Source organism: Anopheles merus, chromosome 3L (assembly GCF_017562075.2).
Source record: "Anopheles merus strain MAF chromosome 3L, AmerM5.1, whole genome shotgun sequence".
Taxonomy (NCBI): domain Eukaryota; kingdom Metazoa; phylum Arthropoda; class Insecta; order Diptera; family Culicidae; genus Anopheles; species Anopheles merus.
Genome location: NC_054085.1, coordinates 18,457,832 through 18,485,717, shown reverse-complemented (window position 1 = coordinate 18,485,717; position 27,886 = coordinate 18,457,832). Strand labels below are relative to the sequence as shown.

Here is a 27,886-nt window from a genome sequence, read left to right as displayed (position 1 = left end):
GGGAACGCACCAAAAAATCATGGGAACTCACTAAAAATTGATGGGATCCAACCAATAAATCGTGGGAAACCCTGCATAAAGGCTAATTTATCAATAATGGTAGTGACTTTGTAAAACTCTTCCTTAATTAGAATACTTGTGAGTTTTGAAGCTTATTTGTTCATGACAGCAAGTATGAGGCTTGAATGTGTTACAAAATTTAAGTGATTTTGACAAATTGATAAAGCTGTTTAAGGTGTATGGTTACGACTTGTGGTGGAACGTGCCTTTTTGTTGTGGAAATCATATTAAATGATGATTGTTACAAAATAATTAATTATTCCTTTACCTGGAAGTCGTTTAAAATACATTTCAATGAATTTTGCAATGAATTACATGCAATCATCCTTCAAACAGGTTCCAAAAAGGCCCTGCAAATATGTCGTACTAGGCATTTGAATGTCCCACAATAATGCTCCAACGCTTCAAATAATGGACACTTTAATCCACACGCGGTAGCTACCGTAGTGACAGATTAACTCCATCTGTGTCCTTTGCTGTGGTGCGGTCCGCATTTCAGTCCCAACGCTGCTTTAAATCAGTCAACTTTGCCAACCAATGGTAACACCCATTTCCCACAACACGTCCGCGTGGCGATTGAGCCATTCCGAACAGCAGCAGCCGACAACTATATATAAAGCCCAAACTCTGTGGGGGGGGGGGATACTTGCAGCATTAAAGCACACAAACACACACCCAATGGTCACAGTGGGACTATCTGCAGCTTTTAAGCTCGTTCACTGGTGCTCCAATCTTCCCAAGTAGCTTCACAATAATAGTACTCAGAGGGAGAGAGCAAGAGAGAGAGAGAGAGTGAAGGGAGGTGAGTAAGTATTTTGGGGACGTTGTTGCCGTGGCCCAGACGATGCTACCGCGTCACGTAAATAATGTTACGGTGAATTTTTAATAATTTTCCTTCTGGCACAGCGCCGCTGTCGTAAAGCATGCGGCTACTGCTAACTGTCGTCTCCAGGGGGGAGGGAGGGCGGAACAACGAGCCGGGGCTCGGTTGCACCGGAGGGCCGTACGTGATCCGGTGCAATATTTACCGGCCTGCCGTCTCCTGGAAGAAGGTACCCGCCAGGCAAACGGCAGCCCGAAAACGCCGTCCGCTACGAAAGTAAAGTGACGAAAATACTGCCAAACTAAGGGGGAAGGGAGACAGCAGGGAAATTCAACGCACGGGGGATGAAACGCTAAGCAGGAGGGAAGAATAAAAGGCTTCTGTCACGTTTCGGAACCCCTGTCGCTTGCACCCTCTTTTGCCTCGTTTCCATAGTAACTACTGTTGGTCTCCGTGTTCTTTAGTGCAGCAGGTTCTGCAGGGCATGCCATGACGTCAGGTAAACGACTCGCTCGGCTCAGGATGCTTCTCCACCTGCAGCTACAGTTGTGCACCAGTTACACAGACACAAAACAGTAGCACACATTCCACGAGGCTCTTGGCCCTCACAAAAAAAAATAAGAAAAATAAAATGACTGTCTTAAAAGTTGCCACCAGACGGGGCCAGCACCAGCGACCGCAGCACAGGTGGAAAGAATAAGCATATAAAAAAACGTAAACATGTCCCCCCACACCCCCACCCTCCCTGCTGCGTCTGCAAGACAGCGGAAACGGAAAGATGCACAGCACACAAATAATCAGCCCACTGTCTTGTTGGCGGAAGAGAAGAAGGAAAGTGCAAAAGTGCAGGGGTGTGCAGATTTTACATGCCCCGGGCGAAAACCCGGGACGAGCTTTTCGCGCTAGCATCTGCCCCGGTTTTGTCCGCTGATGCCGATTGCAGCATTCCTTTGGCTGGGAGTTTGTTTTGTGTCTGTTTTATTTTTTCCCATTTTTTCCGGTCCAACGATCCCTTGCACGCCTCGTCCCACCACCACCATCAACGCCACCGCGAGGGTGTAGATTATTCATGAATCATTGTTTATTTGAATTTCTTTCACCGGTGGCAAAAGCGGGCGGACAGAAGCTGTCGGTGGATTGGTGGCTAAAAGATGCATCTGCATTTACTGCATCCGGCCATTCCGTGGGGGGTGGTGGCCGGGGTGGAGGTGATGGAGAAGTGCTACCCTTTCATGCGGAAGGATAATGAGACGAGCAATACATTATGCAGGCGAGGCTCGGACGGCCACACGGACCACAGGACGCAGCGTTTTTGATGTTGCAGGTGTAAGAAGCAACACACACAACACACAAAAAAAGGGAGAAAAATGACTCCCACCTTCCCACGGGGAGCAAAGGAGGTGAAGTGAAGAGTAACTATAACCGGGAGGGAAATGAACTGTAAAGCTCATTTCATGGTTTGGAATGAATGTTCACTTTGCTGAATCACAACGGAGTGCTTTATTCTGGAGTGTTTTTTGTTTTGTAAAACGGAGGATGATAAATTATCCGCGATATTGTGTCTGGACAACAGTAATGCTCTTTTTTTTTAATTTAAGAATGTTTTAGTTGTGATAAAACGTAACAGTATGCAAACTACACCACCTGCCGAGCGAGCAAGTCTTAAAGTTGTGATGTAAATTTCCAACAACCATCCACATCAACCCCGACACGCCACTAACGAGGGTAAAGTGATCCTGTATTTTCGGTGAGACACAAGATACCTACACGCCTTCCTGGGATGGAGCCTGAAAAAAGCCTGAAAATGACGTCTACTTTTGCCATTCCAACTCTACCAACGGTTCGTTGACTTTTCACTTTCCGCTGGGGTATGTGTTAATGAATGCGAACCGGTTGCCATTACGCTCATTAAAATAACAACGGGAGGATAAGAGGTCTGCGGATTCCTTCTCCCCGGGTGTCCCCTATTTCGGATGGGACGTCACGCTATATATACGTACGTACAGGGACGATCGTGACAAGGATGCGTTACAGCAGGTCCATTCCACCCGAGTTCCGGTTGCGTGTGTGTGTGTGTGTGCAGGTGAGTGTCATATCGTCGTCCTCCAAACACACGTACGAGATACGAAAGTGAACTTCATCTTTGGTTGCTTCATTAATGGAATGGCATCGTACGCAAGGTGTGTGTGTCCCCAACGGGGAGATACAAGAAGCACTACTACCAGGAATGATGGGTCGTCTGTCGACGTTGACTGCATGTTGCTCTTGATGCTGCTTGATAAGAGCGAGAAAAACAACGCTGCATTCGTGTGCTGCAATGCTCGAAGCGAGGGACACTTTCCGGGATGTTTGTGATACAATAAAAAAAAACGCAACCGTACCATCACCGGGACCCCAAATTCCAACTGCACACCGTACCACACTGTCACGAGCTGCCCGAGTTGGGAAACTTTCTCCCGGAACGTGGACGTGGTGGAAAAATATTTACTTTTGTCACTTGCACTGATGAGCGGCGGGGGTTTGGACGAGCTGTTGTCCCCGTCGAGGGAATGTCATTCCGGTGAGACGGTTTTGGGTGTCTGCTCGCTGGCAGCGCAAAAACGATCTCTCCGTGACTGTGTGTGTTTGTGTGTGAGCGCACGGAAGCTTCATCCATCTTGTTGTCGTTGGAAGTCTTACAAGCGTACCCCCAGCGTTGCAGCGTTGCTGCTCGTTAGCCCAAAAAACCGGGTTCTGCGCTGGAGCGAAAGCACGAACGAACGGGCTGGGAGTTTGGAGTTTGTATGTACTCCTTAATTCGTGGTTAGAATTCGTAGGGGAGGCTACTGGGAAAATCTTCCGTCCTCCGGGTGAAGGATGACACGGTGGTTGGAGCCGCACCACTCGTAGTCGCATGACCGAGACTATTATTTATCCCAAGATGACACGAGGACGTGAGTGTGATTCATTTCTGCTATTTAAAGTGACATATATTTCGGTGCGGATGTGCACGGACCCAACACGCTACGGTTCTGCGTGTGCGATGGGTGTGGCAGCTGACACGTCAGATTTTGGGTACTGTGCTAGGGGATCAAGTGGTGCCTAACAGCACTTTAAAGTAAGTTTTTGGAGCTCAATTGATAAAATGGCAGCGGTTCAAGTTTGTCTGACCAAGGATAATGTTACTTGAGTGGGTCTTGTTGGACGTCAGACATTAGGGAGTCTAAGATTATTTGGCAACATTTGGATACAAAGGATGCTCTCGAATGGATGTTTCCAGTTCAAGATATGGGTCTAGCTTCAATTGGAATTTAAGACTTGGAGTACAAGATCTTGAGGATCTGACATATGCGTGTACAGGCTAGACAAGATAAGTCGGTCCTTAAAGACTCCTTGTCAAAACAATTGCATATCAGAGATTTGACATTATGCGACATCAGTGATCTTCTGTTTGTTTTTTGTGTCTTAGAATTGGCCTTCAGAAGATATCTGATAAACCTAAAGCAATTTCTAGGAACCAGAACGTTTAACGTTTCTGAACTGCCTTCAGGAATACTTCAGGAATTGCCCAAACAGACACGATAAGTTAGTCTTGTAAGATGCTACGCGTTGCAGGCTTTCAAGATATGTACAACCCCAAACACCGAACCTCAGCTCCAGTAACATTCCTTATTGAAGGCTAAAATCACGTCTTTAGCCTTCCCTTTTACATTATTGGCCACCGAGGAGGCAGGCGGATTCACGATAAAATTAATTTCCTTCCCTCTTTACTCCTCCCTTTAGTCAGTTTTGCGGCCAAAACCGCTTTCCCGTAAATCACACCATTTATCGAAGACACTCGTCTGATTGGTTTTTCGCTGTACGTCGCTGTTCCACTGTGCACTGGGCGTGTGGTTCGCGGGTGGAAAGAAGGCGCAAGAGTGAGGTAGCAATTTTTAAATTCAAATCGTCCGCTTAGCCACGTTGCACTGATAAGGCACACATCGGGTACGTGTCGTGCGAGGTGTTTTGCAACTGGGCTCGATTTTTTCTCGTTTCCCCTCTTCTACAACGCCTACTGCTTCGTGCTCCGGTCGGCGGCGTTGGACTGAGCTTCTGTGGCTGCGCTTCTAAGCCAATTTCAATTCACAGCCACCTTTAATCAAAAGGTTCCGCGGGGAGTTTGGTTTGGGGTTGGGGCGAGAAATTGGCAGGATTTTTCTTCGGAAGAAAGAAGCACAAAAAAAACGTCCAGGATATCGTACAGTTCGATGCACACATAAACACACAAACGAGTTCAGCGGGAAAGAGAGGGTGTGGGTTCCAGTGGTTACAGGAACCCGGCGACACCGTTATTACACCCATAAATTGATCCTTGAAAGCGGCTCGGGCTGCGGGCTGCACGGCTGCCAATATGTCAGCTTCGGTTCGTTTGCAGCTCAAACCGGGCACGGGCACAGTAAAAACCTTTTCTCGGTGGCCCTCGGAGCAAGCACATTTATCGAGGGCTTGCCCCGGGATCAATTCTCCCGGTTGTATTCTGTAAAGGGCCGGGGTGGTTGCAGGAAACAGCAAAAATAGAACACAGGAAGAAGGAAATCAGAACAAAGTCCAACGAGATGCTTCTTTCGTGCGAAGGTGCACAAAAGGGCACGCGCTGGGGAGGAAGCAGAAGGAAAAGAAAAAAGGGGAAAAGAAGTACAACAATGGTTGTCCTCGAACAGCGTTTGAACCTCATAATCGGTCCGCCACCACTATTGGCTCTCGGGCCTTGTTCGAACCCCAGGTGCAGGTCGACCGTGGGTGGGTTTGGAGTGGAGTGGGAGTGCATGTGGGTGATAAAATAACAGCTATTAAACCACAATCACTGTGGTTTTGTGGATAAATCATACCGGCCTCTCAGTGGGGTTGGAGGTTTTTATTTTCCGTGTTTATATTTACCGAGCGCTTTGAAGGTGGCGTGAGGAGCAGGAAAATTGAGCTCAAAATGGTACGGTTTAGAGGATGGGAGTTGATAAATATGGGACGCGACACAAACCATGGCAGACGCTGTTGAGTGGAACAAACCTGAAGCCGCAAATGTGCTTGAGTTGAAAATAGTTCAGCAGGACGACAGGACGAAATGATTCTGTGTGGTTAGTCTCCAATTTCAAACAGTTTTTAAACAATATTAAACTGTTGAAGCTAAAGCAAACACTGAAAAATGTAGGAAACAATCTGCACGAACAAAACAATTCCTTTTTTAAAGTTTTTTCCTATTTTTACTTTGTTTAGTTGTTCAATGATTTTGTTTCTATGTTTTGTAAATCGAAGATACAGTGAAATCAAGTGAGTATATTTTATTAGTCTTCATTGACTTAACTGTAGATTCCTTGAAAGTTCACATTAGAGAAACTTCACTGTGGTTCTAAACCGGTTTAACAGACAATTTGAAAAAAGAGCTTAAACGCCTACTTCGATTACTTAACTCAAACACAGCTGTCAAAATGTCAACTGTCAAATTCAAAAAGTGGGTGCTGCAGTGAGCTAGCTACAAAAATAAATCGTTTAACTGTTTTCCCATTTGTAGATTGTCTGGCCATCATGTAAAACGTTTCAAAATTGAACGTTGAAATTTCCATGTTTTTGCAATAAAATGCGCAATATCACAATCACCATACGTGCCACCGTACCACATACCTATCTCAGTGACAGCAGCGGGATCTTTGAACGCATCAGCATCTTACCAAGGCCGTGAGGCAATATTTTTTCCTTCCCCGGTCCCCCTGTTTCACCTTCTTGCCACTCCTCTCGCCGGTGTTAAGTGGGCGCATGCAATTAAGGCAGGAACAAACACATACACACACATAACACACAAACCCGACCCAATCTCGAGCACGCTTCACCACGTCGCGTGAAGGGATGCGGTGAGTTATTCTTCTGTTTTTAACAACGTGAGGGAGCGACAGCAAAAAAAAAAACCTCACACACATTCAAGAACAAACTCCCTGGTGTGAAGAGAGCTGGAGAGCTGGGAAAAAGCGGACATGTTTCTCAGCAATGTGTGTCCCTTGAATGGACAAGTTGAGGGTGAAAAAATGTCCCTCACAAACACATACAAACGCGTGGCGTGCAAGAATATGGCACAGGCACACATACACACACACACACACACACACACACACACACACACACATGGAGGATGCTTGACAAATAAAGGATCTTCTTCAACTAACGACACTTGCCCCGGTGTCACAGCAGCGTAGCGGCAGCCCTCCTGAGGGCTTCGCCGTCTTCCAGAAAAGAGGGGGCCGTACGCCGCCACCGGAGAAGGATCAATATATATATATGAGAAGTTATGTCGTTGTACGGGTCTGGGACGGGCGGACACAAACATTAGGAAACAAGTGTAATGTGTTTCGATGATGGTGTTGTTGTTCAAGGCTGGTGGTGGTGGTGGTGGTGGAAGATGTCGATGATGACGATGATGTGGGGGAAACATGTCGAGTGTCTGATGACTTGGTGATACATCATGTAATATTCATTCCCTCAATAGGTATTTGACATCAATGCCATCCCATTATGGCCGGATTCTTGCCGTGGAAGGTCACACCAGTGTGTTCACGCGCGCGCGTGTGTGTGTGTGTGTTTGGTACAAATTCAATCATCTATTGACTCAGATCTTTCCTCCCCTGAGGGCGGATGGCGAAGGCTTGTGAAGAAAGCCCAGGCTCGTTATGGGTAGAAGCAGCAAGTAGCCTCACATTTTCACACACATACACTGCGTGTGTGCGTGTGTGTTTCGCAGGGAGGAGAGGGGAAAAACAATGGCGCCAGAATATTAGCACGACACGACCGGACCTAATGGTTGGGATGATGCCTTATCTTCGCTTCGAAGCCGGGCTTAGTTTACGCAAGTGTGCAGAAAAGCAAGATGTCACCGTGCCATCAAGGGCCCGCTCGTCATTAGATCGTTTTCGAGTGCTTTCGAGCGGAACGAGCGGGCGATGGGAGGGCGTTTCGTGTGCGAGAGCGTTGATGATTGATTTAGAAAATTATGATCACCACGTTGTCGACACACAGGATGTGACAAACCGTCGTGTTTTTTGTCTCTTTTTTGTATTGCGAAGAAACACGAAAGAAACAATTGGCTTCTGAGGCCCGACCCCGGTTCGTTTGATTGGTGGTATTTGGACAGGATCATTTTAGGCCTTTCTTGCTTCCTTTTTGAGTAATCAATCGGAGCATAGGGCTGATGGTTGATAGCGTGATTTGATGTTAGATACATATGAAGAAACAATCAGTTAAGCTTTTTATTGAGGCAGACCTCATGATGGCAGAGTTGGACTGCTGGAAATGAAATTCCCGAAATTGGAGACGTAGAAATGAACAATATTTTGTAAATTTTTCTGCCGAATTTGTATACACGACGTATACGTTCATGTTGTTCATGTTCAGCATCCCGTTCAGCAATGCCATTGTATGCTGTCCATTGCCATTCTGGGAAAGTAACTGGAATATTTCAATGTTCAATTTATTTTTCATTCCCCATGTTCGTGGTATATTGCTGCTCTAAAAAGGCAACCACTAGCCTTCGCCGAAGTGCAGCGCAACAGTTTTTCACTGTACGTGACAGTATATCCTTCGCGTAGTTGGGGATGTTTGCTGCTGGAAATTTAAATAAAATTTCATTACACACCAAGTGGGCAAGTTCCTGCCAACTGCGTGTGGGGAGAAATATTAAGCAAACTTGTACACCAGTTTGAGTGTGAGGTAGGGTGATTTTTGTAAATTGAAATCGGATACATAACATTTAGGGGGAAAGCAGTTTTTGAATATTTCAATGAACAAGATACAAAAACAGGCGTAAGCGTGAAGTTCGCGCCGCGAGTAAAGCTAATTATGAAAGTCAGGAAATTGGCTCGCTGATTTCCGATCGGGCCAATTTTCGAGGAAATGTCACGAAGGATGCAACATTTTGAAGGCAATTTTTGCTGGTGGAAGAAAATCGGGGAATCGTTTGTGTGCTAAATTAATTTCGCGATGAAACATTAATTTTGCCTTTCAGTAGAATAAATTGATTTAACTTTATTTAATTAAATTTTAATGCTAATTTTCAGTAGAAAGGCAGGAATATGGTAAAAAAATCATAGAAAATAATTCAAAAATAATTAGGATAGATTAGCATTTATTACAAAAACTTATGTTTTACTCCATTTTTCAGGAAAAAATAATCATTTGATATAGGGTAAATGTACTTATAGTGGTGGTAGTACCAATAGTTGTGATATTGCACTAAAATGCGGTCCATACGGCAAATTAAAAGTAATTAAGCTATTTACGTTAGTGTGAAATGTTCTTTTGCCTTTTACAAAGGGTTTAAAAGATAAATGGGGCCATTTTGTTGCTCAATGACCGAAAAATCCATTATTTAGTGTAATGTGCCAACATTTTTCCAAAATCCTTAGGAATTCATAACGAAACTCATATTTCTGTTAACGTTCTAAATGACCACATACCCATGTTTTTCAACATAACTGTTATGAAATGTTGTTGTTATACTAAAATTGGGGTCCTTTTCGTTTTAAGTTCGTAGGCTGAACTTTCAGCCTGTCAGCTGTTTGCATTGTATAGCAGTTTTCGAGTAGCTATCTAAGGGTGGTATAATATACAGGTGGGCTTATCCCAAGGTGTATGAATTTAGAAGGCTGATTTTTATGACTTCTGCTTCTTAATGATGATTTTAGGAGTGTTTTGTGTATTTGTCAAGCCGCTAGAAAGCTTGTTTGAACAAAAAATCCTGTCAAAAAATGATATTCAAATTTGGTTACAAAAACATGCTATGAGACCACCTGGACTACATGAACTTTGATTCTGGATTTCATCACCAGATCTCTTTAATGCACCTTGGGATAAATGTAAACAACACCTTGTTTTGCCATTTTTCGAGCAGGTACTCGAATCTAATTCTAGCTTTGAGGCTAGAATAATCTAGACTGAAAATTGCAGACTAGTTTTGGTTGTGGTTTTGTATGGAGTGTTTACATGATTTCAGCCTCCAACTGTCAAACTCCATACAAAAAAAAAACTGACTACAATCGTGAAGGGCCCCATTATTTGCCTTTTGACCATATTTTTGATTTTTTTTGTGTTTTTTACCATAGTGCCTTTATAGGTACTTAAAACAGGCATGTTCCTATAGTGGTTATAGTTATAAAATCAATAAAAACAGATCTTTTTGGATTTTTTTACAGATTATTTTGGACATGTCGTACTGTTTTCACTAAAATAAGCAATAGAAATGAGTTTTATGTAGATAATTGACCAAAAACAGGTGAAAATTCGCTTATTTCGCTGAGTGAAAAATCGATTTCAAATCAAGCAAACTCTTCTGGGTATGGGTTGACGACAGGTGTTATTCAGTTCTTTAGTCAATATTTTCATCAACCAAATTCATACATTTTTGACGATCAAATTACGAAAGAAACCAATATTATGGCACTAATCCTTGCTATTCATGCGAAAACAGCTTCGAAACTAAGTTTCATTGATATTATACACTGTTTTTGATGCATCCTTGTTTACAACCACTTCAGGAACACAATACGATGACTATCGGAACCATACCACCAGTGTAGGTACAATGAAGCATTCACAAAAATATGTATTTTTCTTAAATTTGATATGTTTCATGATAAACATGGTTGGGATGGCGAAGATAAAACATATTCCAATTGCTTTGTGTTAAAATATTCAGAAATTGTCCTTCCTGACACTTTAAATCCATTAAAACACATCTGTACCACTACAAATTGCACCACTTTTGGTACATTTACCCTAGGTAAGTTATAGTTTTTCCTCAATTTATTAGCAAAACAGAAAGAAAAATATGCAATAATTTGGCAATAGTTTAAAGAAGGTAACACATTCATTTAAAACATTGTGAAATCACAGTGCAAGCTGATTTTCCTTACCAAAAGAGTCAAAAACAGGCCAAAAATCTCGTTAAATAAGAGAACGACATGAAAGAAAAAATCAAGCCTTCTGGTCTTTGCCGCTCCAAAAATCCTTGTTAAATGAATCACTCCGGCCGGCACTAGATAAGTAAGATGGGAAAATTCAACTTTCAATATAACACAGCAAAACTCCCCACGGGCACGCTTTGTTCCTTGCACACAAAGCCTCACGCCCTCATCAGGCCGGCCCACCAACCGAAGGCAAACGTGAAATTGTTTCCTCCTCCTTCTCCTCATCCCAAACCTGGCGGAAAATCCAGCCACCCCCCCGCCTACCCTTCATCTGTACTGGTGTATGTGTTTTTTAATCGAAAAAGATGTTGAGAGTTTATGTTGCAAACTCTCCTCCCTGTTCCAGCTATTTTTTCCTTCCCAAAGTTATTGTACAATCGTTGTGCTGTTTTTTTTTACTTCATACTGTTGAATCACATACAAAAAACCCCACGAGCGGGACCGAAACAAAAAAAAGAAGCAAGATACACTCGTTTGACTATCGGTGAATCTGATGAAAATTTCATAAAATTGCCAGCTGCACCGGCAGGTGAAGCGCGCAGTGTTTGCCATTAAATGTAGTTTCATCGTGTTTTATCAGCGCGCGAGAAAAGAGAGAGAGAGGGAGCGAAAGAGGGGGTTGGGAGAGGTCACCGGGAATAAATAACGACCCGGGCTTGATCTGGCTCGCTCTGGAGGTGGGTGGACAGAAAAAAAAGGAAAATTGTGTTTTCAGCCAGCGCTACTAGTACTAGTTTGCATAGTTTCGGAAAGTTGAGGCAAAATAAATAGATGGAAGATCTGAAACAGAAGGAGCAGAACAAACCCCCCCCCCCCACCGGCACCCGGTGGGGCAGAAAAACAGAACACAGAAATATCAAAAGCACTGGACGGACCCGGGCAAAAAGGCAAAAAAAAGGCCCCGAAGGACGCAAAAATGAATGTATTAGTTTCACGTAAAGAAAGTAGCAAACTGGTTGCAACTACTTCCGAAACTAACGGATGCTATTAACTTTTATCACTTGCTTTTGGTAGCTGGCTTTTTTTTCCCCTCCCGTTTTCTTACGTTCTTACGGATGTGCTTTTTTGTGTGTGCTCTCAGGAAACAAGCCCCCCTGTCTCTGGCCACCCGCTTCCTTCGCCAAAGCTCGTAACGATGGCACAAGGTGGTGGGGTTTTATCGAAAAAGTTCATTGGGAAGGATGTCCACTTAAAACGAACTTTCGGTTCGCTCTCGCTTTTTTTTACGCGCGCCCGCTTCAGTGTTTTTGTCTGTTTTGAGGAGTATCACTTGTCGGAACTGGTTGCCTTTCTGCAGGGCAGGGCGGCCAGCCGGCGGGTCAGCTTTCTTGACTCGCACGTGTGAGGTTTGTCTGTCGCTCGGATGGGGTGAATGGTGACGATGAACTGTGAAAAAACAAGCAGCCACTGTGTGGCCCGTGAGAAATTGGCCCGTGGCAGGTGGATGATTGGGCCACAAACAAAAAGAAGCTCCAAATGGACAGGATTCAGGTTAAAAGTTTAAGATGCAATCAAAAGGTTCAACGAGGGAAGAGGGGGATACAAACGAATCTAGTGAATTTATGTCTAAAGAATAGGAGTTTGGAATTGAGAAGTTATCCGAAAAAAAAATGCCTCCCTTTTTTCGATGATAACAGATAAATGTTTAAAGTTTGTAATGGCAGCATGGTTTAAGAGCAATTCTTTGGGAAGGATTTGGAGTACAGTTTTTACAGTAAATTAAGTCAATTTCGGTTTAAAATATTTACACCGACCGAGAACTATGATATCTGTAATTGAATTGATTTGCTTAAATTTCATCATCTTCTGATGGGTCAGCTGAAAGCCAATCCATGTCCAACCAGCCACCAAACTCCTCCTTAACCTTTGTTGCACTCGAAAAACAGAAAGAGCTTGCCATTAGGATGCCTTTGGCAAAGATTTTAAAATCTCTCGAATTAAATTAAATTAGATTCAGATGGAAGAGAAAGACGTCCGCTTTGTTCACTTTCACCACCACGGAACAAAAGAACCGACCAAGAACCAAGGCTGAGGTCCGGAGCCGGAGCGCTCAAGTGTAAACGGTCACCTTCCGCGACTTCCACTTTCTTCGTGGCACTTTATGCAACGTTTACTCACGTCATCAGCTTTGCAAGATTGAGCTTCCGGCATTTAATTAAGTGCTGTATGATTCGATGAACCGCAGACACCCGGACAGCCGGGTCTTAGTAGCCCGGGACCGGATCATGGCCGTCTAGACGACACAAACCTCGCACCAGGAGGAGCTTCCTCGGAGAGAGATTTTTTGCTCTGTGTGTGTGTGTGTGTTTCCATGGCTTGCTGCAATCTAATCAAGACATCGGTGGTGTACACTCCCGAAGAAGTCCAAGTCCAGGTTTACTGTGCCAGATGACCGTGAAATCATGGGATAAGGCAGGCATGGCCACTACGGGTACGTTCGACGAACCGGAATAAATCGAATCAAATGGACCGGAATGAATTAATTCACTCATCGGGGAGGGGAGGGCCGGGGAGCCTGGTAGGTCTGAAAGTGTCCCTCCCTCCTATGCATATTCATTTGCTCTCGTTAGTGTTCTCGTTCTCGGTGTGGCCCGGCTGGTCGGTCGATGGTGCCGCTTACCGGTGCGCTGTGATACATTTTAAATTCTTCATCCCTCCCTTTGCGCCACCTTCATCCTTCCCCCCATTCTCCCCCCCCCCGCCCACAGATGGTCGACCCAAACAATGACCGATGTGGTGCAAATTCCTCAAGTCAAGCCGAAAGGGAGGCAATCGAACGGTTCGGAACACACCCGGGAACACAAATACCGAGATGCATACAAATCGTCTGCCGGCTGCAATCCGGACGGACAATCACGGACATGGCCTCAATCAAGCCGGAACCGGGTGAGGTTTTGGGAGTGCCTGGGAATGCGGGAACTCCGGTACTCAAATCAAGGAGCCCACTTTCACTGACGGCAGGAGTGCCTTTGGCAGACACGGGGCACACCTGGGACGGACAGCGTTCGGGAGCGTTCGTCGTTCGTCAGGTGCGAAAGAGGTTACGATTTAAGTCGGTGGATAGGTCCACTACATCCTTTGCACGGGATTTGATTACTTCTGGAAAGGTAGGGGCAGAGAAAGAAAGAGAAAAAAAAACACTCCCGACACAGACAGACACCGAACCAGGTGAGCGGCTGTGGCAAAGGATCTGAATGCAAAAAAAAAGAAGGATGGAAATGCTATCAGTTATGCATCAGTTAGCACCGGGTGGGTATCAGAAGTTGTGCTGCCTGGAGAGGTCCAGCTCCAGAGACGCAAGGAGCTGAGAGAAAACGGGGCAAAATTTTAATGGAATATAGATGAAGTGGATACACCGATTTTGGAGCTGCTTCCGGATCCGCACACTATGGGTCCCAGACCACTCCCGAACGTTCGGTATGCCCCTTCCTGATGGATATGGATGGAATGGTTGAGCTAACGTTGAGATAGGCATAATGCTCCAACTCACTTTCTGGACAGTGTCTGGACGGTTTCCTGCGGTAGCATTTGCATTTGTGGTGGTATGGTATACGGTTTGGGCCGCTTGAATCGGACGTCCGGTTTGGTTGGTGAACGTGCGCCTTCGGCCGGCTGGACGATGGTAATTAGCAAGCAGGCGGGCCCTGATTTGCATGAAATTCTCGTGCCCCGTGCGGTGGTCGGATTGCGGGGAAGAGGCCTAGCGGCTGAAGCGATTACTTTATTACTCGGTATTTCGTAGAGTGTTAGCAGAGGCCGTGTTGCCCCAAAAAAAGAACGCAGGGATAAATAAGGCAATGCTTTCATACAATAGGTAGGTCAGAATGCAGGGAAGAGGACCGTTTGGCCTTTATTCGGTTGGAAGAATTTTAAATGCTGTGCCGAACTGCGACGGGATGTCTGTGGTGCTGGAGAAAAGTGATTTTAATTGTCGGTTTACAGGCGGATTAGTAGGCGAAACGAAACGAAAGTTAGGGACACAGATAAGACGTTTGTTTATGAGGATAAATGTGAAGATACGAGCACAGGTACGAGTACGTCCTGAGGAATTTAAATGTCTTACTTCTACTTCCTGAAGTAAACGCTGTGGCGGGTTCCTCGGTCGTGGGGCTTCCTATCATCCATCCTCCAAGTGGCCCCGCGCGGGACTACTCTACCAACTATTATATTATATCGTGGACTAACCATCCACGAGCTCCCGCTAAACTGACGGAGCCCTTGGCGACCGCCCAATCCACCTACCGTTGAACCTAACGCCACTGCGTTAGCGTCCCCCAACAGATCCTTTAAGAAAACAAAGATTTAACGCACTGTTTGGCACAAACTTTGCATACTGCCAAACGATCGGCGGTCGTACCGTAATCAACCCAATCAGAAAACACATTCTTCCACCTTCCAGCGGCAACAAAAGGCTGGCTGGGCTATTGGGTGCTGGCGTAAATAGAGTTGTTCGCGTAGCACAATGCGCGCGTAAAATGAACGAATAATTCTCATCATCCCCCCCTCGGAAAAGTGCTTTACGCGTACGTGCGCAATATACATAATGTCTCTTGCTAGCATCATTCTCGGGTTTCCTTCCCGTCCAGGCAAGCTTGTTCGGCGTGTAGTGTTAGGAATTCCTGTACGTGCGCACGTAAGGTGCATTTTTCAGTGTAGCATGAAAAATGGTTCCCTTGGCGGCCTTTTTTCCTGCTTGTTTGTAGTGTACTGTATCACCTTCTGGGCCGTGTTTGTGTTGTTCAAGTAGCTTAGTAGAACGGGAAGAGCCAATGTTTTTTTTGGCTGGTTCAATTACTTTCAAACCCTATTTCAAACCAAACGCGACAAGGAACCGAAAGACCGAGAGCTACGATGCAAATCAAATTTGAATAACTTTCTATTGAGTCATTAACCGACACTGCGCGGGGTGCGCAAGCGTGCGTAAGGTTGGGCTGAAACTGTTTCCTTATTTCCTTTTCCCCTTATACCAAAGCACTCGCTGAGGGGCTGGTAATCCTTTGCATGATAAAATTACACTGCACTGCGTATAGTACGGTGTCCCATTAAGGGTCGTACCATTTAGTTTTATTTTACCGGTACCCGGGATTTATCCAACCAATTGGACAGTGGGTCTCCCCTTGCACTCCCGATTCGCGCCGGGGTTGACGACGATGTAATGAAGATGAATGAATTGAATCGACAAAACATCGGGTCGGCAAATAATGGCTGAGCACGGGGCTAGAGGAAAACGGGGCCAAACGGCACGGGGTGGCCGTCCATCGGTTCGGGATGAAAATTGCCATGATTTATGGAGTTTTGTTTACCGTCCAATTTTGCACCGTACGGTGCTACCCCTGGGCTGGTTTCGTGGTGGAGATGGGCCGTGTAGCGATGAGTTTTTCACCTGCCGTGTTAACGTTGGTTGGTTGAGCCGTGTGTAGGGAGCTGGCGGGACGTATCCGGCGTCAATGGCGAATTTTCTTTTGACAGATCAGCCCATTGGCTTCTGCCTTCTGTCTTCACGCAGAAGGTTAGAGCGTGCGTTGAGTTTCCAACTCCACCAGCATGGCAGTGAGCCGACCGGCACGAGATGTTGGCGGATTTTTTGCTCGTACACGCTATATCTGGGATGATAATTACCTGTAGAAGATAAGAAGATAAGAAAAGAGAGAGATTTATTGTAGCAATTTCGCTAATGAAGAAGTGATAATTTGCAGAAGGCAATTTCCTACAAGCGTTCATCCTTTTGGGAATGATAAATAGTTCGTGGGTTTTGGACAAGCGATGGTCAGCTTTAGGTTGATTAGTCCGGGCGAGAACAAATTGTAATCGATTAGCTTTTGGAACCGATTTCGCCAGTTCAATGGATTATTTAATTCAACTTCTTGCGTGTTGCGCTTGTTCGGTACCAACGGTCCAATTGGAGCAATTGGATGTTCGTGCGTTATATGAATAGAAATATTGGTTAGGTTGTATAAACTAGTGAAGATTAGTGTCTCAATTCTTTTAGACCCTATTTTTATTTGTTTAAATACTTCTTAACTCTGGCAATTGGTGAGAATTTCTAAGCCTTTACTATGTTGTGTTGCTTTAGTGAGTCAGGCTAATTAATGATCCTATCTTATATGAATTTACGTTAGATCACTTAGGGGAAGTCAGGGTTGGTTCGACACTGTGGGCAAGTTCGACCACCTTGGTGTTTTAGTATTTATAGAACTTTTTGAAGAACAAAAATTTGTACACATTATTTATATTAACTGTTTCGAATATTTGAGTCACATTTCTCTGATCAGGAACCTGTCAATTGTCAAAAAAAAAACAACAAAATAAACACATGGTGGTTTTGATTGACAGCCGATGTAATTTTGTACTGCTAGGACTTAAGCAATGTCCGCATATCGGATGTCTTCAACACTGTCTCGGATTGCTTCGACTTCGACATCTCAACTCAGTGCTTCAAGGAACGTCTCCGGCTTTTGCCGTGGCCGCAGTGAATTGCGATGCAAATCTTGTTTTTGCCATGTATTTTTTTTATTTTTTTTATTGAACTGTTACATCTTAACTAGGCCATACGGCCCGGTGAAGATTAAATATATAATAATAATAATTAGTATCTTGAATTGTGACGTTAATTCAATAAAATTATAGTTTCCATGTTAATAGTATTATTATATAAACACTTTTGATTAGTTTTGTATGAAAGGGCTTAATTTTTAAATTAAACTATATAACATAAAATGTCAATATAATTTATACGGCCAATGGGGGTAAAGTCGACACCCCTCTTGGTAGTAGTGTAATGCTTATATGCAGCATATTATCTTTTTTTAAAGTGCCTATATTTTCTACAGATGTCCCTTAACTATGTACGACTAACGTAAGTATCAAGCTGAGCAAACACGCAAATAAAAATACCGTATAAACTTTAAAACTCACGATGTCACCAAACCAAGGACGTTATAATTATGGAATTTGGCTATTATTCTCTCATGGAACGTTTGCCAAACTCGGACTCAAAACATGTACTTTATATATGGTTTAAGCTCATTAAAATTAATATTGTTATGGCATTGACCGTATTTTAGGTTTACTTTAGGCCGGTTTAGGCTTAAATGAATAAAAAAAAGCTGGTATGGAATCACATTGACCGATGTTCGACTTTTGGCTTTCGAGTTGGCAGAGAAAAATAAAATTGAACACTCTTCGATTTTATGAAAAAAAGAAGAAGATTACTGGAAGATACTCTCTGCCAGGTTATGTTTTTAAAGAAATTTTAAACATTCATTAAGTAAACCAGATGCTATCGCCACAGCTTCTAATATATGAAGTTTATTTGCTATTGTCCTATGCTATTGGTAATGAAATTTTTGTTCTTGCTTGTAACTTCATTTCTTTCGAATATTTCAATTATGTTTTTCTGCTACTTTTCTTAAAATTGGTATAAAATATTTCGTTGAACTTTAATGAAAAACAACCGCCTATCAGAGTTTGTTATTTTAAAGTTATAGCCAATGTGTTGTAATCACCCCGTAAGGTGTCGTTTTTACCCGCACTGCAGTTGTGATGCAACAAAAAACACATTTTTTTATTTTTATCAAAATGTTATCAAAATCAATCCAGAAACCGTAGATTCTCGTAATATGGTACATAATGAATCAAAAAAGCTCTTTCGATGTCTACTGGTAAGTTTACATTGGCAAACATATTGCAATCGGGGGAAAACTTTAAGATGTCGAAACTACCCCCAGTTTCCCTACTGATTGTTTAGCTCCTTTAATTAAACCTCATATTGAATTTCATACAAAACATCGCAACCATTAAAGTGTCCTTAAAGCCTCAATCGTGTTTGCTTCAAGTGTCTAAAACCACACACACACACACACACACACACACCATAAAACCATAAGTCAAATGCATTTTTCTACCAAGTGCAATAGACCACCAGCAGTTCATCGAACACTTTCCCCCTTTCCCGATGCATTTGCGCGTAAAAGTGTGTTGGAAATTAGATTCTGTGGTCAGAGGCAGCACTCTTCATGCGGCAGAAGAAATGGGCAGAAATATGCCGGTACTGCGTCCAGGGTACAATAAGAGAGTTTGCGCATCATCACCTCTACCCTCGTGCAGACACGTGCGACGTGCATTGGTGCGTAATTTTATTGTGGTGAAGTGTGACGTAGCCTGGGCCCATCTTCCTCCGGATCAGTGCAAATGCAGTCCCATTAAGTGCAAGAAGATGTCCAGGCCTTGGCACGAGTCTTGAAAGCAACTCGGCCACACACTACACAGCTATGTTTATCAAATCAACACATCAAGCGAGAGAGTGGAGTGCGTTTCCGTTTTATGCCAGGCGTCCGTCGGCTAACAAAAGTGACACGGACACGCTAATCTAATACGATCTGATATGGCAATTAATTTTCCACACATTTGCAGGAACGAGTTACTTTGAAGCGGGCTCACAAACACACACACACACACACACACACACACACACACACACACGTAAGTGGGAGAAATCGATAGTATTTCTGAACCCTCCCTTGCCGCAACCTCTGTCGATGATGCGGTGCGAGTGGCGTTTTATTGATTTTGCTGTACGGAATATGAGCCCGGCAAGCGCCCGGGTGGGAGATGAAATCGATCACAATAATTTTCAGCAGCTGTCAGTGGGCTGTTGCCATAATTACCATTATTGGCGTTACTGTTCTGCGTACGGAGGTTGCTTGGTTTCAACGGAATCGTTACCTTCGCGTGTACAGGTAAGTGCAGTGCAGTGTAATTCCTTGCGAAAGGAATTGATGCTCGAGCGATGCTCGCGGGCAAATTGGCCAATGCGTTCAAAAATGTATTAAATTTCACTTTTATGGTTGACGGTTGGTTGGTTGGTTGATTGTTATTGAATTATTCATTTCAGGAAAATCAGCTTTAATACAGGTAGGTTTGTAGCGCACTCTGTGTGATGGTTCGACTTTCAACAAACCGCTTGCTGGAATTACGTTCCATTTCATTTACAATTATTAATTTACCATCGATTACCAGGCGCTGTCGATTCGAGTAATCGTTATGCAAATGCGTAAAGCGTACAATCAGCTCTCCCCCGACGCCCTTTTCGGTACGCCAAATACATAACTAATGCTCATTATGATGGGGGTACGTAATGTTTGCGCAAAGCCCGATTACGAAATCGAATTAAGGATGGTTTAGAAAAATCCTTTCCCTGCAACCCTTTTTCGCAACGCAAAGCACGGTTCGCAACGCAAGCAACGCACCAGAATGCTGTTGTTTACTGACATACTCGAGGGAGGCAAGTGGAGGTAGTTTTTGCTACCAACCCACTCTCAGCTGAAGCTGTTATTACGCGTTGATCGATTTGTGGGCACTGACTAACCCGCAAGCCTTTGTAATTGAAGGGGCGAGCAGCACTGGTACGAGGGCAAGCGTGTGGCAAGAATTAATTTGGCGCAGGCCCGCTCGCTCCGAAAGCCTCAAGTCTGGCGAAGTGCAAGTGCATAATCGTGTTTATTAACCAGTTGATTAGCTGGGTAAATAATAGACACGCGGAAAAATGCGCATTCTACACGCGCGGGGGAAAACGTCTAGCAACATGGTTGTGGTGATGAAAATCGCTCACTTGCTTGTTGGCTGACGATGGAAAAGCGTTTACTGTTTTCCCGCCTGCTTGTCTGCTTGCAAAATGAGGCCCCCACCATCGTTTGGGGTTTGTGTTCGGTATGCTCGCGTGCATAATAAATCCCTTTTTTCGGAAGCATTGTTTACGGGTGGTTCAGCGTGATGACTACATCGACCTGCCAAGGATCGTGTTTTTAGTGTTTGTTAACACACACACACACTTACTGTGGATGCTTGCTTGTTTGGAGAAGGGAAAATCCTTTGCTGCACTTATACACAAGTGCACCACTGTCAAAGCTAGACAGCCGGCGTACGTGATGATCTTGGTACGATGGCAACCGAACCTAGCAAGCCTTGTAAACATACTTAATTCTGCAGCGCGCTGTGAAACCAACGCACAAGCCCCAAAGTGTAGCCTGGCTGTGCCGTGTCGAGAGGCGGTCGGATAGCTTAAGTACTCCGGGGTCTCTCCCCTCTCCCGCACTCGATTGTATCGCCGCCGGTAATTAAATTCATCCTCACGCATGAAGAAACCTTGGGCCTTGGGAAACCGAACCGTTGTTGCAACAATTTGCATTATGCTAAAGACCAAATTGGAGCGCGTACATGCACTCGAACGTCCTATCCTACCGCCTTCACCCGGATACGACGTAAGACGAAGAATTAATCGATCCGTGGAAGCCCAGGAACTGTGGGAGAGATGGGTTTACCATTCCAAGCGGCGACGCTACACAGGCAAGTGTCTGGCTTTTCTTGTGGCAGCCCTTTCTGTGTGCAGCAAAAAGCGTCGATTATTATTCGCTTATGATTTGTGCAAACGTTCGTGTGCGTGCGTGTGTGCTTTCCTTGCCAGGGATGCAACAACGGTTCTATGCCGTTGTTCCCTATTCCTTTGGGAACGGTCGACAAGTGTTGACACATGTTTATCGAATTTGCTTCGATTGTGGCACGTAGCTGCAGTTCACTGCTCGAAGCTGCTACTGCTGCTGCCGTTCGGGCGTTGAGTGGGCTTCGGAAGAGGCACATGATGGAGTTTGATGTGTTTGCTCAAGCATAAAAGTGTTTTGTTATGTGGAGAGGGTATGTGTGTGTGTGGTGATTGATTCTTTTGCCGTCGCAAATTAATGCAACATGACATGTGGAATGGTAATAATGATTGAATCAATTGCTGTGTGCTGTACCATAAATTAGGCTGAGAAAATGGTTAAATTGATATTTAAAATTGAAATAGCGGGATCTAGTTGTTGAGGATAATTTAATATAAATTATGCGTTAATTTAAGAAAAAAATAAATAAATCTCATCCACTTGAGCACGCCGATTGTAGAAAATTGGTAGAGATATGTATTATTAGTGTAATCAAAATTTGTCGACAGCTGGAACGACGATGATGATGATGATGATGGTGTCGTCACAGAGAGCGTACCATGGTGATGGGGTCCTTTTCATAATTTTCCCTAGCAATCCAACGAGCTTCATTCATTGTTCATTGCCAAACGCAAACCGTCTTTCGCGCTCGCCCAACGCTCGAAGGAAGCAACAGTGAGATTAGGTGGATGAGCAGCAGCAGCACCCGAAACCGCCATCATTGCAGGATACGCGGAACGTAACGCGCCATTGTTATAATGATAACATCGTCCCAGCCTCGGCACTGGCTGGATGTATCTTGGGCACCGTTTCGGCCACCCACAGCCCAGGGAACTAAATTACCGTCTGCTTCGTTGCGAACGACCGCCACCATACGGAACGGAACATCTTGCTCTCGAATGTCCCAGGTGAGTTTTCGCCGCCAGGTGGCATGCCGGAGGGTGGAGGAGACGATTGAGCACAGGGACGCCCAGACCAGGGACCACCAGGAAGGTACGATGTAAGTAATGTTATGGTTTTTTATTGTGCTCGTGCTTCGTTTAACAATTACGGGGCCGGGTGATGGTCGTCCCGTCGGTTGGTTTATGGTGCTGCTGCTGGCCGGGCTGACGAAGAATGATTTTTGGACGCGCGTGGTTCGTGTCTCCGGTGAATAATTTGGGTTTTATTAGGTCAATGAAAGGTGAAATGTAATGGAGGTTTTTTTTTGCTGCAGCTGTTGTTTGATGTTACCGTCTGAAGCTGACGGTCAATCGAGAGGAGCAATAATGATTATATTAATGATGAGCGGTAACAGTTGCGTTTAATATGATAGGGAGCAGCGTGTAATGTCTTATTTAATTTGGTTCTGGGGTCCTCCGACATGAAATGCCAAGCTTTAAAGCCTAAGCAAGATAATAAAATTAATCATTAAAGTGAGCATTCTTCTTTACGCAAATAAAGCTCGATTCTTAACGAAGATCGCGCTATTCTGTGATAGTGTCCTGGTGGAGTACTTGGACACATATCGAACATTTTGTCAGAAACGGTCTGAATTCAAGACTCGGTTTCTGAAGTGGGGTCAGTTTCAGAGCAGAGTTCATGAGTTCAGAATCAGTCCCAGGAGCGTTTTAGATTCAGTATCAATAATAAGTCCAGCATCAGTTCCAGGACCGGTCTGATTCTACAACCGGTGTATATCCGGATTTCATCCCAGGATCGGTTTAGGTTCTGGATCAGGTCATGAACTGGTATAGCTCATACTGAAGAGCTATGTGTCTAGTGTAAGTTCAGGATCAGTTCCATCACCAGGGTGGGTCCGGGGTCAATTCCAGGACCATTATGGATTCAATTACAGTTCTAAGCCTAGTATGGGTTCGAAATCAGATTTGAAACCTAGCATATGGTCTCAGTCAGTTCAAGAATCGGAATAGTTTCAGCACCGACAAACCGACGTGACACTGGTGTTACCAAAGTGTCCCACACGAAAGTACTGTCATTTACCAGTGAGGCGAACACTTCTGTCAAAGTAAGCTCTGTTCATTGCTGCTTCGATGTCCTGACAAAAAAATCTAGTCAAAAAATGATATTTAAATCTGGTTACAAAAACATGCTATGAGACCACCTGGACTACATGCACTTTGATTCTGGATTTCATCACCAGATCTCTTTAATGCACCTTGGGATAAATGTAAACAGCACCTTGTTTTGCCATTTTTCGAGCAGGTACTCGAAACTAATTCTAGCTTTGAGGCAAGAATAATTTAGACTGAAAATTGCAGGTTATTTTTTTGTGTGGTTTTGTACGGAGTGTTTACATGATTTCAGCCTCCAACTGTCAAATTTCATACAAACAACTAACTACAATCGTGAGAGCAGTTCCTTTGCTGTACAACTCCAAATTGAGAAACTTTGAAATTGCGTTGTATAAAGCTGTAAAAGCTAATAAATTATTAAAATTCACTTTTCTATTCCTTTACTTGATTGCTACACTCGAACCAAATTTATTTTCATTCACTTCAAATATCTTCAAACCCTGCCGTAGCACTTCTTTGGCTTGTTGGTAATGAATTGCGTTACCTTTTGGAGTGATTTCAGATTTTCTTTGAACGATAATTCTTCACCAGCAACCACTCAAGCCCCAAAGAGCAGAGCCAACACCAACAAGAACAGCAAAAAAATAAGCAGCAGAACGATCAAACCCGTGCCCTTTTTGCTAAAAGCTTTCCTGTTTATTACTCTGAAGCAAGAACGAGCTGATCGATCGATGGCAAAGCCACCCGGCAAGTACAACCCTATGGCAAGTACAACATACCACCAGGCCGAGGTTTTACCTTAATAAAGGTGCACTTAAGCCTGGCTCGTGCCGACACTGCCGACGGCACGGAATTCGCACGCGCTCGAGAGCCTACCGAACCGAAACCGAAACCGGGCGGTTTGCGTGTGGAATGTCCAAGGTTGCTGCTATCGAAAATATGGCTCAATGCCATCCTAATGCCCATTCCCGCTTGTGTGTCCCTCGTGCTTGGGGTGTTGCTCCGTTTTTACTCCGTGCGTGTGCCTTCCCGTTCCCTCGAGTGTGGCGAGATTCTTTGGAAAGGGCAATAAATGGGCAGCAAACCACCCTCTATGTGGGAGAGCAAAACATTGACTTTTACTAGTTTTTAGAGGCCTACTTCACTAGGGGGAGGCGAACAAGTAAAGAGAAACGAGGGCAATGGGGAACCTTTTTCCACGAATTCAGGCGATTGGTGTTGAATTACTTTCACTTTTTCCGCCGCGGCGAAACGCAACGCAAAGTAATTGGATGAATGGGACGGTGCTTGGAAGTTTCGTTCGTTTGGATGCTTTAGTTTAGTTTAGTGAAAAGTTGCCCGTTTGAAGTTGAATAATGGGCTCTTAATGTTGCAATAGTTGCTCTCTGGCCGCCGTCCTGTCCTCGCTCATGAAATAGAATGGTTAATAGGGCGGAAAATTGGGCTACCGAGAACACAAAGCTCAACTTTTACCCCCAAACAGGACCAAAATTGCTCGTCCTGACTGTTTTTTTGTAGCATTCTCTCATCTACTTACAGATGTGCTCAGAGTCAAAAGAAACAACATTGAATAAACATGTTGAATTGCATTTAAAAATTCGCTCTCGGAAAAAACGGGTTCCAGAGCTCTACACACCACCTTCAGCACCGAAGTTGCCCACTTCCCCGGACCGAAGTTTGGGGCCATCACACCGAAAAGCAACATACATTATTCAACGTTACGGCCACCTAATAGCCTCACGTACATCTTCGGGTGTCCCTTCCCTTGGCATGGGGTAAAAGGTGAAACTTTTTCCGGAACTTCCGGATGCGCAGCAGCAGCAGCAGCAGCTCGTCTCAGACAACAAGCCGACCGAAAAGTCCGTTGCCGGTCCGTTAGGTACAATTTGGAGCTGAAGACATCGCTGCCGTGTCCGTGTGTTGGAGTAGCTTTTGGGGCGCATCTCCGCCCCGGAAGTGCAAAAGTTTTGTTGGCCGCGTGTTGGCGCAGAACTTTTCCCCCCCGCCGGATGCGACAGGTAGGTAGCGCAAGATGGTAGCGTGCGAGCAGTGACCCGTAATGGGTGGTGGGAAAAATGGCAAACAAATAAAGCCTCAATGTAGTTTTTATGATCCACTCAGCTCCCCGCGCGTTCGCCCCCCCCCCCCCCCTTCCCCCCTTGATACATGCGTCAATCCTTGGCTTGCGTTGGATAGGACTCGGGCGAAGAAAGCGAACTCCCGCAATCCCGTAGACATACGGCAGAACACACACACACACACACATACACACAGTTAGGGGCCTATTGAAAACACCTGCCGTGCTGGGGCTTGGAATACAGCCTGCTGTCGGTGGCGTTTCCGGGGCCAAAACGATTACCTTCACGTGCTTTTCGACGTTCGACGAAGTTTTCGCCCACCCCAAGCAAAAGGGTGAAGGAGGAGTTTTGGTTTTTCTTTTCTGTGCACCAACTCGAAAGGTGAACGCGGACGCTCGCGGACGAATGGTACGAACTGTGAAAGGTACGAAGCCTATCCCTAACAGCTGGCCCCGCTGAAGCAGGAGACTGTTTAGGAGTTGAGTAGCTTGTAAAACGAATTTACGATGGGTCGTCTCACACACTTTGAGGGTAGAAGATGAAGGTATTTTGTGTTCATCTCGTCGTGCTTAGAACTCTTCCTCGGTGGCAGATGGTTGGCTGGAAGGTAAAGATCACTTTGTAAATGCCCCGCGTGGATCACGATTTACGACGCACTTTGCGTGGACAACGCGATGTGTCTGGGTTTGATCGCGTGCCCCCCCCCCTTTTGGCAGGGAAGAGATTTCCCCTTGAACGGTTTGGGTTGGGGCCATATTTTGTGGCTCACCGCGCGAGACTAATTAGGTGAGTGAATTTTTATATGCACAACACATTTTTCTCAGACTCTCCTGTAATGGGTTCGTTCGCTAAAGGCGCGCCTTGGGAGATCATTTCTGTAATGTCCAGCGTTAAGGAAGCCCTTCAGCTATTTAGTACACCTCTGAAGAACGGGTGGCTAAAACCTTTGGGCCGCCTCTTAATGGTGGTGGTAATCATTTTCTTTGAAATTTTCCACCATCAAAGGCGGAAAACTCAGTTCGTCTCCCCCGGTGTACGTGTTCCGGGAAAACGGTACGGTGCTATCCCTCTTTTTTGCTGCTGCAAGAACACGTGTTCCGGGGGGTCGTAAATCGGTGCGCGTAAGTCCCGCGGGAGTGGAACGAAATTTCAACTGCCCAGGGTTCGCCGCCTTCATCACCCCCTCACTCTACCCCAAGGAGTTCATAAAAAGGCCGGCAATTAGATTGAACTTTCCCTCTACCTTTCTATCCCCAAGTCGTGCCTGCGATTCCCGTGGAAGGACCGTGGGTGGAAGTTGTTGCGCGGGAGGAAATTCGATGAGTCATTTGTAAGGCGTTAAACCGTTGTCGATAACGATTAACGGGCGTATACCGGTGCGGGGATGAAATTAGCTCGTGTTAATGGTAGGTTTGGCTGTTCTTTTCCCCTTCTCGGCCCGCTGCCCGCTTGCTTTCCCTTTTGATGAGCGTCTTGAGAATTGCCACACGCTACGGCAACCATGATCTAGCGAATGAGGGTGCTGGGAAGTGTAGCAATTATCGAATCGACTCGTAGTCGATCGATTGGTTTTCTGGAGTTCATTAGGTGGTGGGAATAGCTATGGCGGATGATGGAAGATTAGAGACGAAGAAGGACTAAGTTCTGGAAGACGGAAAGCATGGGAGGGGAGTGCCTTCATACATGGTGGGATTTTAACGATATTTTTGTTCGTGATATCACTTTTTTCAGTTAATATCACAAAGGTGTCAACATATGAGATTTGTTAAGTAATTCTACTATAATATCGCATAGTACTTTGAAGTTTATTGAAGAGTGGCCTTAGAGACTTTGCGAGAAAAGTCTTCAGAAAACCATTTATTTTGTACGAAAACTGAAGCCTGGATTATATAGCTTACAAACTAAATAACAAAACATTACAAACAATTGAGATAAAATTACAAAATATTCAAATAGAGTAAAACATCCATCAAAACTGAAGAATGCAAAAAAAATCACTAAGAAATTGCTCTGATTGACAACACTTTTTCTTCTTCTATTTGGCGTAACGTCCTACGCGGACATGCCGGCCAATACAGGCTTTTATTATTATTATTATTATTATTATTATTATTATTATTATTATTATTATTATTATTATTATTATTATTATTATTATTATTATTATTATTATTATAATTATAATTATAAGTATTATTATTATTGTTGTTGTTGTTGTTGTTATTATTATTATTATTATTATTATTATTATTATTATTATTATTATTATTATTATTATTATTATTATTATTATTATTATTATTATTATTATTATTATTATTATTATTATTATTATTATTATTATTATTATTATTTTATTATTGTTATTATTATTTTTATTATTATTTTTATTATTATTATTTTTATTTATTTTATTATTATTATTTTTATTATTATTATTATTATTATTATTATTATTATTATTATTATT

The 27,886-nt window shown here is 44.1% G+C and overlaps 1 protein-coding gene across 5 annotated transcripts in view; it reads right to left on the bottom strand.

Annotated features, from left to right (window-relative positions):
* Window positions 1–27,886, bottom strand: part of LOC121599248 (leucine-rich repeat neuronal protein 3-like) — an 89,245-nt gene that overhangs the window by 19,102 nt on the left and 42,257 nt on the right. For 2 of the 5 annotated variants that reach the window (XM_041926910.1, XM_041926911.1), the window contains one exon: window positions 16,152–16,467. The exons of the other annotated variants lie outside the window; for them this stretch is intronic. The gene's annotated coding sequence lies outside the window, so the exon portion shown is untranslated. The remainder of the gene's footprint in view (window positions 1–16,151; window positions 16,468–27,886) is intronic. 5 annotated transcript variants of the gene reach the window in all.